A 13,213-nucleotide genomic window follows, 5' to 3' on the forward strand; every position below is an offset into this window, starting at 1 on the left:
ACTTGTAACTCATAAGTAAGGGCCAACACCTTCCATGTAAGGCGTGTTTTGAAAACTGTCTTCGGACCTTGGACCAGGATGCCCAAACTGGACACTATCTAAATGGAAACGTATATGTTTGGCTCTTTGGTGCTTGCAACGTTAGCAATTCATTCGTTCTAGTTGCCACCACTTAACCGTCACTTAGGGGTTGTTGTTCACTTTTTGTCATGACATACCTTTGGTACAAGGATGGGATTATGGGAGCACTTACTGTGTTCTCCTGTACTTTCTGTTTTGCTCCAATCCTTTGTGTATAACTGGCAAAAGTGATTGCAAGTTTGTAGGCTTTAATTGAAAGAGACTTTACTTTGGTGAGGGTTAGAGAATCTCAACAGCCATTTGGATTCTTCAAGTTCTGTTGAACCACAAAAATCAGGTACTTCTCAGTAGATGAAATAAGTCATAAGATTGACCTTCTCAGTAGAGAATCAATAACTGGTGCGGAAGAACAGAATGCATGGATACCTTTTGTAAAGAGAACAAAAACAAAGTGATGTTGTTTTCAAAGCATATTAGAGCTTCAGTAGTGGAAAGGCATTTTGATCGGATACTCTGTATGTGTGAAATGGGCTGCGGAATTTGGAATGAAATGTGCATTTGAAATGGGTGCCTGCTATATAAGTACTTAGAATTTTGGATACAAGCATTTAGGTAATAAATCTTCAATTAATGTACATATTGCATTTTTTTTTTTTAAGTTTATTTCGTACTCAAAAAAATCTGGATGTTCAATAGTTCTCATAATGTTTTATCGCATTTTTGACAATCCCATTTAAATTCTAAGTCATTTTAAATGCGTTCCATTTTACTAACTATGGATATAACACATAGCCCCATATATTTAGAGTATTGTAATTACGTCTCTCCATCACAATATCCAATAATAGACCAATAGGTAAGGAAATAATATTGTCACCATACTAGTCAACTAAAGCATCATATTCAGATATTCTGAAAACATACTGTATAGAAGGGGAACAAACACTTTTCAAATTACTTTAAAATATATTATTAATATTTAACATTTTTTAAATAATTTTATAAACAATTTACAAAACACGCAACAGGATCTAGAATTTGAATCCAATCATGAACAAATAATCTTTCTCTTAATACCCTTCTTAGTGATAGAAAGTGTATCCCATGGTGAGCTTCTCTTTTTCTAAAAGGTTAGTATATTGATTCAGCCTGATGGCATCCACCGTTATTGAATCAAAATCATAATACATATCTAAAAGACCTCTTAGGTTTAGGGATCAATTGTATCATAAACAAGAAACTTGTTCCACATTCAACTAACAATAATAATCCATACAAGTATTTATCAGAAAATGAACAAATTGTATATGACTACCATACAACTTGAGAAATTACATTTTGATATGAAATATTTTGCTTTGCAGTTGTTTACAAGGCATGAGTATAGATATTTATGAACAAACATATTGTTATGAATCCAAGGCAGCTCAAGGATCTGGCCATGCAAGCAACTGATGTGGTTGTGACCCAAGCAACACGCAGGGGAGAATGAGTGAAAAAGAAATCGAAAGCTTTGGATGACTATGTGTAGATTTAGGCGGTCTGCATAACAGAATGGAGAGAGAAATAGAGGTTGGTTATAAAGGAGTGTAGGTTGATAATTAGGTAAGCAGTTTAGGGGTGTAAGTTTGGCCCGCTCTGAGCCTGAACAGGGTCTGGGCCAAGTTTTCTAACCCTGAGGGCGGGTTTGGGTTAAAAACTGTGACCTTAGGTCAGGGTTGGGCTGAGGCATGTTGGGCTGGGCCCGGGTTGAGGCCTCAGCCCGACCAAACCTAGCCCAAAACAACCCTGATTGCAAATGATTTTAACCTTGAGTTAATGACCAGTTGACCTGAATATATAACATTATTTTGAAAACCCTAGAGAGTCTTCTTGCTTTTCCTCATTTCATTTCTCATCGCAGCCCCAGCTTCCTCCTCTTCTCAGCTGGAGACCGCTTCCCTTCATCATCTTCTCAGCTGAAGAATGCAACCCTTACTTCTCTTCTCAGTTGGTGGTTGCAAGACTCGCAACTCTTCCTCTTTTCTTAGCCGACTATCACCGCCAAGTTACCAACTTTTTGTGAGTGCTTGGGAGGTTTCAATATCCACTATTCCACTCCATTGATTTGGCAAGCTTCCATTGAAATGATATTTTACTCTTATATGTGAATGATTTAAATCCCTAGAGAATCAGATGGTACATAGCTTGGCCTAAGCGCCTCGCCTTTGCACAAACCCCCAATGCTGAGAGAGAAAGACAAAGTTTTGACAATCGTCTAATCCTCTACATTTATTTATTTATTTATTGACGTGTGAGACCCAATCAAAAAAAATTGTTGGGTATCCCTGATCTGGTGCATCTAGATATTGATCAGGGAAAGAAAGCCAACTTTTCTTCACCAAAATCAATGGCTAGTGGGGTGGTGGTTCAAAGAAGATAGTCAAATAGCTTTGTTGGTAGGACATAATTGGAAGGGAATTGAAGTAGCAATAGCCACATTTGATTTGTAGATAAGAGAACCATAGTTGATATTCAAATACTCAGTCGTCTTCCCCTCTTACATCTCGTATCCTTATGCAATATCCATAAAGCTTGTCTAATCCAAACTGTGGAATTGTCAATTATGATTTCTTGATATAAATCGCTTAATCCTTGTTGTTGGTAATTAACATTAGTGACCCTTTGTAAGGAAAAAAAAATATAGGATCAGACAGGGTCAACCCAGAGTCCCAGACCAACCCAGCCCAACCCTAAGCCTGGTAGGGTAAAACCCAACCCAACTCGACCCTGTTTCACCCCTAAGTAGTATCATGTTTTTTTCTCAATTTCTCTCCATTCTTATTTACCCTCGAAGTAGGTTTATCAGAAATCCTGTTTCTCTTCTAGATGTTTGCCTCGGTCACTCATTTGAATAGAATTTCACTTCACTAGTTGAATAATCTCTAATGATTTCTATTATGTGTTGATCTATTCATATCACATATCACATATTAGATAAGCTAATAAATAAAAAAAAGGGCCAAAAATATCCATAAGTTCCATTTCAGTATCCATTATGGACAGAAGAGGACGATATCCACACTGAAGTAACTGTAGGAGAAACATGTCCCTTTTAAATACTAAACCAAACCATGCAAAACACCAGGACTACCCCAAGTAAAACCACATCTTCAAGATATCCTGATTGGTCCTTGTTGAGAGTCATCCATGTTGAACTCAAGGTTCATATATACATTTCAAATGAGTGACATCCAAGTATTACAAGCTGACATTAAACAGAATCTTTTGGATAGTTGTCCCCAAGATGAATAATAAACATGCCATCAAGGTTATTGTATGGCTTGGTCTCCAAAAGTCTATAAAAATATGATTCGTTATGTAGAAATACAATCCTAAAATGATGCAGAAGATAAAGGAAAAACAAGAACAAGCAATGCACACAGATTTACGAGGTTCGGCAATATTGCCTACATCCTCTTTTCATCCCAGTACCTCATTAGAGGTATAAATCCTCACCTATTTGGAGTGTCCCTCATATTCAACAATGAATAATATTAATCAAGTCCAAACATGACTTGAACTTCTCTATAGTACTGGCTTGGTAAACATATCTGCAGGATTGAAATCTGTGTGAATTTTTTTTTAAGTGAATATTGCCTTTTAACACGAGCTCCTTGATCTTGTGAAATCTCACATCAATATGTTTTGTCCTTATATGAAATACTTGATTCTTTACAAGATGTATGGCACTCTGACAATCACAATGTGACACTAAACCTCCTTGCTCCAACCCCAACTCACGAACCAATCCATCCAATCAAACTCCTTCCTTGGCAGCCTCAACTGCCACCATGTACTCTGCCTCTGTAGTTTATAATGCAACCATAAAATGGTCCACCAGCCAATGTAAATACATACCTTGTAGTAGACCTCTTCTTGTCTAAATCACCAGCATAGTCAGAATCAACATAACCTGTCAACTTTGTGGAACTTCTCTTACCACTAAACATAACACTTATATCTTTAGTCTTGCTCAAATATCTGAAGATCCACTTAAATGCATTCCAGTTCTCCTTTCTTAGATTACTCATGTATCTGCTAACAACACTGACTGCATGAGACAAATCCGGCCTGCTATAAACCATAGCATACATGAGACTCCCAACTATGCTAGCATAAGGGACCTAAGACATCTGTCTAGCTCCTTATGTGTTGTAGGACATTCCCTTTCAGATAACTTGAAGTGGCTGACTAACGGAGTGCTAACCGGTTTAGCCTTTTCTATGTTGAAACACTCTAACACCTTTTCAATATACCTCTTATGAGTTATCCAAAGTTTACTTGCATTTCTATCTCTAAGGATTTTCGTATCAATGATCTTCTTAGCAACACCAAGATCTTTCATCTCAAATTCAGCACTCAATAAAGATTTCAAAAAAAAAAACTATATCATGTTTATTCTTCGCAACAATAAGCATGTCATCAAAATAAAGCATCAACAAAATAATGGAATTATCACTTGACACTTTTTGATAAACACAACTATCATACTCACTTTTTGTGTAGCCAATCTTCATCATGTGGGAATCAAAGTGTTTGTACCACTCCCTAGGAGATTACTTAAGACCATAAAACGACCTCTTAAGCAGACAAACATGATCTTCCTTTCCCTGCACCTTGAAACCTTCAGGTTGTTCCATGTAAATATGTTCCTCCAAGTCACCATGAAGAAATGCAGTCTTCACATCAAGCTATTCAAGCTCCAAATCATACATGACCACCAAAGCAAGTAGTACCTAGATCGAAGTGTGTTTTACCACTGGAGAGAATATTTCATTATACTCTATCCCCTCCTTCTGTGCATAGCCCTTGGCACAAGTCTAACCTTATACCTTTCACGCTCTTTCTCAGATGCGGCCTCTTTCTTATGAAAGACCTATTTACACTCAATGATTTTTCTTCTCTTGGGGTTTTTCACAATCTCCCAAGTCTTGTTCTTCTGTAGAAACTCTATTTCTTCCATTATAGCTGCTATCATAGCTTCCATCAATCCTTTGTATCACTCAAAGCATCATGGTAGGAAGATAGATCACCTGTACCTACAGTGAGGGCATAGACAACCATGTTCTCAAAACCGTATCTCACAAGTGCTTTGTGAGTACGCTTCCCTTTACCCTTAGCCACAGTATATGGAACTTCTATTGTTTCCTATTGTCTTGGTAAGCCACTGGATGATTCATTCTCTTTTGTTGTTTCTGACTCACCTAACTCCACCTACACACTAGAACCTTCTATATTTACACCAACTACTTGTGAACTGCGATCTGCCTTTACGATGTGAGACTCATCAAACATAACGTCCCTGCTAACCACAATTTTCTATGAACTTGGATCCCACAACTTGAATTTCTTTATGCCTTTCTTAAAATCAAGAAAGATACACTGCTTAGACTTTGAGTCTAATTTGGAACGCTGCTCACTCTCAACATGTGCATAGGCTAGACAACCAAATATTTTTAGAATAGAATAATCTATTGGCTTTCCTATCCATACCTCTTTGAAAATTTTACAATCAATCACCTTTGATGGAGACCTGTTGATGAGAAAATATGTTATATTCACTGTTTCTACCCAAAATCTCTTGCTCAACCCTGCGTTCAACCTCATACTTTGAGCTCTTTCCAAAAGTGTCTTGTTCATCCTTTCAGCTACACCATTTTGTTGTGGTGTTTTTGGAACTGTGAAGTGACATGTAATCCCTTTAGCTTTGCATAATTCTAGAAATGGCTTGTCTGTATACTCTCTTCCATTATTAATTCTCAAGTATTTAATTTTCTTTCCTATCTTCCTTTCTACCTCAACCTTCCATTCCTTAGATTTAGTGAACATCTCACTTTTATGCTTCATGAAGTAGATCCAGACTTTCCTTGATTATTTTTTTTTTTTTGCTAAAAATCATTGAATTAAAAGTAAGAAAAGAATACACAAGAAGGAGAATATACTCTTACAATACTTAGACTAAGGAAATGAAACCAACCCCACCTTCGGCATTGCCATTAGCAAGAGAAGATTTCAGACCTTAGACTAACAACCATGAACAACCGAAAAAAACTAAGGGAATAGGAATCTTGGCCATTGGGCCGCATCCAATTCTAGCTCTATAGCAAAAGCTGAGGCCAGACCTTGATCGGGGAATTAGTTTCAAATCTTGCTACTGTTTTTGCCAAGAAGTCAGCGACTACATTTGCTTCGCGATAACAATGAGTCACCTTCCAAGAAATTGAGCCCAAATAAGGAAGAATGCCCCCTCCATCTTTGCTGAATAAACCATGGCACTAGCCCTTTGGAGAATAAAATCACCACTGCAACAGAGTCACACTCGATCCAAAGATTTTGGATACAAAGATTTTTTGCATGCTCCAGGCCGGCAATGAGAGCTAAGAATTCAGATTTAAAATTCGTTCTAACACCAATAAATTTTTTGAAGTTCAAAGAAGCCTCACTCTTGTAGTTTCTAAACACGCGACCTGCTCCAACCTTTCTAAGGTTCCCTAGCGAGCACCCGTCAGTATTTAGCTTAATCCAATTTTGAGGGGGGAGGCACCATCGAACTTCAAATATTTCTCTTTGCTTTCCAATTACATGGGGAATTCCCACTGTCCTAGAAAAAGTAAATCAGATACCGATAGATTATTCTCGAGGTGCACTATCGAAATCATGCCTATATCTCCTTTAATCATCGCAAATCATTGCCTATAATGCCAAGATGTTCCATCATGGAGTCTCATATTTCTCTCCATCCAAATAGCATAAGGAATTAAAATCGCCCCACTAAGCCACACTTTTGAAAAAGTGACGGATTTTGCTTTATGTTTCCACCAGCTGAATAGATCCTCCATCCTTACGAACTGCTGCCATTTGACTCTAAAATAAGTCGTAGAACATATTCCATATGGCCTGGATATACTCACAGTGAATAAATAGGTGGAGAATAGATTCTTCTATTTTTCCACATAAACCACATCTCGAAGGCATCGCAACCCCCCTTTGGCACACTTGATCATCAATCGGGAGTCTACCATGAGCAAATCTCCATCCAAATACAGTTTGCCAAGGCTGAAAGAAATATTTCTAGAGAATGGAAAACCAAGAAACATGTGGATTTTTGCTTCTTGTCTCTTCCCAAGCCGAGGCCAAAGAAAAAGCTCCAGAAGTAGGCAATTTCCAATGGCAAGCGTCCTCTAAATTAGCTAGGGAAATTTTCTTAGCCTTCTCAAATGATTCAGACAAAAAGGTCGAAGAAACAGTTGGGAAGCACCACTCACCATTCCTAATGAAATCCGCCACCCGCAGTTGCTTCGTAGTGAGCACCTCTAGATCCAGATTAGAAGACTCCGCCAATGAAGAATTTTCTCAACATCGATCCTTCCAGAAGATAATCTTATTGCCATTTCCTACTGTCTAACTCTCCATATTAGTAACAAAATTCCACACCTTTTTTAGGCTCGGCAGATAGAGAAAGACATGTACCTCTTGAGATTGCCATTGCCAGTAATAAACCTTGCTCTGAAAAATTGGCTCATTCTAGAATCCTCATGCTTGATCTTCCAAGCTAGCTTACTTAAATATGCTCTGTTGACATCTCGCAGCTTCCGAATACCCAGTCCTCCCTCTATCTTTGGCTTACAACAATCCTCCCATTTAATAGTGATTTTCTTCTTGCCCTCCATTTGGCCTGACCAAATAAAATTCCTCATCCATGTTTCTACGGTTTTAATTGACACCTGAGGCCACCAATAAACTTCAAAATTATGCATAAGAATGCTCAAGATAATTGATCGAACCAATTCAATGCGCCCTACCATCGAGAGCAACTTCCCTTTCCAGGTCGATAGTCTACATCTGATCTTATCCAGCAAAGGCAACAGGTGAGATTTAGTTACTCTTCCCTTGAAGATTTCCACCCCGAGGTACTTTGTAGGGAATTTAGATATCTGAATACCCAAATACTCGCTAACAAACTGTTTTCTGTGAGGAGCCACCTTCCCAAAGAAAATCTTGCTTTTATCTTGATTAAAAAACTGACCAGAGAAGGATTGATATTTATCTAAGAAAGAGTGCAAATTTCTTACATATTTTACCAAAGCATTCATGAAAATGAAGATGTCATCCGCAAAGAAAAGGTGAGATGGAGTGGACACTCCTCTTGGCCCGGGCAACGACTTAAGAGTACCCTCAGCAACCATGCTTCTTAACCCTCTACAAAGGACTTTTTTTGCCAATATAAAAAGGATGGGAGATAACAGATCGCCCTGGTGAAAGCCATGACCCAAAAAAAAGAAGCCCACAGGCCACCCATTTACTAAGACCGAAATCCTAGTAGATACAAGGATTTCATGAATCCAAGATATCCACTTCCCAGGGAAGCCAAACTTTCTTAGGACTTCAAAAAGAAAATCCCAAGAAAGCTAGTCATATGCTTTTTGAACATCAATTTTGATCCCTATACCTCCTCCCCTGGCTGCAAAATACATCAAATTTGCACTTTCCTTAATTAATCATCAACAAAGGTCACGAAGTATTTTTTTTCACCTTTAGATTTTATTGTTGAAGGACCCCATACATTGCTGTGTACATAATCAAGCACCCCTTTACTCTTATATTTTGTAGTTTTGAAACTAACCTTGCATTGTTTTCTGAACACACAATATTTGTAGAAGTTCAATTTATAAGTTTTCACTCCCTTCAACAATTTCCTTTTATTAAGCTCCATCAATCCCATTTCTCCCATATGCCCTAGCCTCCTATGGCACAGATAAGTATCATCTATATTAGATCTTACATCTGTAGTCATAGATGTTCTACCCATAATAGTGCTCTGTATGAGTCTGTGTATGTTTCTTGCTAGCTGTCCCTTCATGACAATCATAACACTTTCAATAACTTTGAGAATTTCACCTTCTGCTATGTACTTGCATTTATTTACCCCTAAAAATATTAAGTTTTTCCTTAATTCTGGTACATGTCTCACATCTACTAAAGTTCTTACTATCCCATCAAACATCTTGATTTTGATAGTGTCTATCCCAATGGTCTTGCATACAGCATCATTCCCTATTAGGACAGACCCACCATTATATGGTTGATATATATCAAACCAATCATTATGTGGACATATGTGATATGAACATCTAGAATCTAAAATCCAAGAATTAGAAGGTTGATTCTTGTCTGATGATATAGAGAGTACATTGCCATCATCTCCATCTGAACTATCAGCCATGCTAGCTTCCTCAGATGCCTTATCTACACCTTTCTTCTTCAAGTCCGCCTTCATTTTCAAGCACTATTTCTTGAGATGACCTTCCTTCTTGCAATAGTAACAAGAGATTTTTTTCTTGTCCCCTTTGATTTTGATCGACTCTTTCCAGATCCCTTCTAATTTAATCTCCCTCTTTCCTACTCCTCGTCACCTCTGAAAAGACCTCCTTGAAATTTTATACTGCTGGCCTTCTTCTTTGTATCATTGAACATGAGGGCAGCTACAATTTCATCCATTTCAAGGGTCTCTTTCTCATACAAGAGAGTCATTACCAGGTGATCATACAATTCTGGGAGCGACGATAGCAATAGTAATGCTTTATCTTCATCCTCGATCTTAACCTCAAAGTTTGTAAGTTTACTTATGATTTGATTGAATATGTTAAGATGCTCTAATAGATCCATACATTCCTCCATCTGTTGAGAAAACAATTGCTTCTTCACGAACAACTTGTTCGTTAAGGACTTCGTCATGTAAATGCTTTCAAGTTTCGCTCATAACTGTGGTGCATATTCGATACCTACAACATATTGTAGGACATCATCAAAAAGATTCAATCGAATAGCACATTCTACCTTTTCCTTCATCTCTTCCCAATCATTGTCAATAACTTTTACAGGTTTCTTTGACTTCCCCACAATGTTTTCGCTAAACCTTGTTGTATCGAAAGATCCTTTATCCTTTGACGGAAGAGGGTGAAATTGTTCCTATTGAACCACTCGATATCATATTTGACATTCGATCCATTCTCTGCCATCGTGATAGTAAACCCTAGAAAACGGAAACCTAGAGCTCTAACACTAATTTGTAGAAATGCATCCCTAAAACGATGTAGAAGATAATGGAAAAACAAGAACAAGTAATGCATACAGATTTATGAGGTTTGGCAAGATTGCCTACGTCCTTGGTGTGATGAAATCCTGCTTCACTATCCATTGAGAATAGGGTTACAATGCTCGTCTCTCACACCTCTCAGTATTGCTAGCATTATAGAGAAGAAACCCTCACTATGAATATATAGTGAAAAACCTTAATCCGGAAAATACACAACTGCCCTCAAATAAAAGACATCATACACCAACAATCTATGATACAATTGAGGGGCCTGCACCAATACTCCTTGGACTAAACTGTGACAAAATACAAGGCATCGTACACCAACATCCTTCAATCTATACCTATGAGCAATATCAGGAGAGAGGATCTGGTCCTCGTACAAGAATGATTCTCATACGGATCTGATCCACACAAATAGAATTCATCCAAAGACAAACTCTGAGGTGGATTCCATCACTATGGATCAGACCGTACAATAATGGCTCTCGTATAAGAACCTGATCCACAGTCCAATATCAGAGCGCACCCAACTCAAAGAGTTCCCAAGAGCACCGGTGACCACAACAGATGTCTTCTCATCAACAAGATTAGCCAGAGTCACCTAGTCTTGTTTAGTAGCTGAAGAAACATCTAATAGAAAACTATGATTGAAATGGCTAAGTTGTATGCCTTCATTGTGGAACCGAAAGATACTTACAAAAGTTGACAGGACAAAAGTTGATAGGATCACCTTAAAGTTTGAAAGCGGTGTTAAGTGAAGGGCTAGTAAAGCATTCACCTTTATATTCATATGGTACACCATCAAGCTCTCGGAAGGCAGCATTTGCTCCAGACATTTCTGACTCTGGAATTTCATCCATTAGCAGACCTGCACCCTATCCTACTTGTTCCTCCCCCATCCCCACCACGCACGCCAACCCAAAACAGAAAATGTTGGATACCAGATCCTAAGTCAATGGTAACCAATGATTTGTAAATTAACCCAAAAAATTATATCCTCACAATTTATTTTTCACAAAAGAAAATATGAAAGAATGATCAATTTTATACCAAACAAAACTTCTGAAAAGACCGGTTTTTGTGTTTTCATCAAGTATGGTTATAAATTGTTTTGTTGGGAGAAAGTTATACACAAGCTTCAAGTGGAATGATATTTGCACAAATCTCAAAGCAAAGATATATAAATACATCTTTGAAGGATAGAAGCAAACATAATTAGTTTGGAGTAATAAACTATACTTTGAACCATAGTTAGCAAATTTGGATTCAAAGTAGTCTATGGAACCTTTTGGGAGATTCCCCTTAGTTAAATTATTTATTTATTTTTATGTTTCTCAATGAGTTTTTCCTAGGTGCATGGGAAATCTAATTATTTAAATCAAAATTTTTTTTTTCTCCATTAAATATTTTTATTTGTTATTTTTATTAGCTTAGTATTTTTTTGAAAGTTCATTAAATAAATTTTAATTTTTTGTAAAACTCAGATTCAATGGAATAATTCAGTTAAAGTTTAAAATTCGCAACATTTTCCGAATGTTTGGGGAAAAGCCACATAGGAAAAATTAAACAACTATGCTAATAATAACTGCATAGCGTAGTTGGTGCAGCTGTGGTGCGCAAAGCCCACATTCGCTAGGAGGTGTTGAGTTCGAGACGGACAATAGGTGGAGAAGAAGAAAATGTGGTATGATAAAAATTATATAAAATAAATGTAATAGGAACAACTCTACTCCACCATTTGCCCTCTTGCTTTTACAAGTCCATAGATGGAAAAGCCTTTGAGCAGAAGATCTAAGCCAATTAGGCTTTGCTTGCATATGCATGGTTACAGTTTTAGTAAATAGTACCATAGCTGATCAGTACTCAAGTTGAAAAACCTGACTAACGAGAAGTCGGAAGATTCGAATAGTTTCTCAAATTACCCATTGGAGTCTAGTAAACAAGAAGTCTAATTGAAAAACCCTTTCCAGACTTCTTCATTTCATAAAAGTTTTGTCATCTGTTCTACAGAGTTTTCCCAATTCTAAGAATTATCATAACTGAATTACACTAGCACCTACAAAAAATGTGGAGGTTTTCTAATACATCAATTACAGCATGGAGGAGAAATTTATTGATCCTATTGAGGTAACTAAGATCTGTAATGCATCATCAAGTGCTTAATGGTAAAGAACTAAGGAGCTGGTAGAAAATCCTTCTGTGATTTCGGTCTACTATATATGTTTAAAAATGCAGTCATATTAACTAGAACAAACTAATCATAAATTCCTAATAGACAAAGCATCCTAATTAGCAAATCCTCAAATAATAAAAATAGTAGATATCTTGTATACCTCGATGTAGAAGTCCTCTGGATATAGCAAAGCAGCAAAGTAGTCCTTGTAAGTTGATGGGAATAAAGGCTTCTTGAGAACATATTTGTTTTGGGAGCACTATTTTCTCACAAGAGCTAATGCAGAGAAAGAGAGGAAATCCCAGAGTAAAAGAGGCAAACTTCGATCTTGGTTTAGGGACTTCACTCACATTCAACAGATATGTAGTTAATCTCTTTTATTATTCATTCTTGTATTCTATACACTATGGGGTTTTTCATATGATTCTATGGTTTAGAATCCCTAACAAACCTCACATTACCCGACATCCCTGATTTTACACATCTCACAATCAATTCAATATTTGCGGACATCTCACAAGCGCCCATCTCTTGGTTTATTCTAGTCTCTGTGCTTTAATGGGCAGTGAATAACTACTAATTTTAGTCAGTAACTTTTTCTGGTTGAAGATCCAAAGACAAGCCGATTGTCATCGATTGCAATCCCGCATGTATCATTATAGCTATTGAATTGTTTGTAGGAAGCAAGAAATGTGTAATGTGGGTAGAATTACTCATATAATCATACTTTCTAAGAATCAAAGTAACAATGCTGACCCAAGGAATAAGTCGGTCTTGGACGCCACCAGGGGAAACCCTAGAATAAGCAATGACAAGCA

This window comes from Macadamia integrifolia, unplaced genomic scaffold (assembly GCF_013358625.1).
Source record: "Macadamia integrifolia cultivar HAES 741 unplaced genomic scaffold, SCU_Mint_v3 scaffold968, whole genome shotgun sequence".
NCBI classification, from domain to species: domain Eukaryota; kingdom Viridiplantae; phylum Streptophyta; class Magnoliopsida; order Proteales; family Proteaceae; genus Macadamia; species Macadamia integrifolia.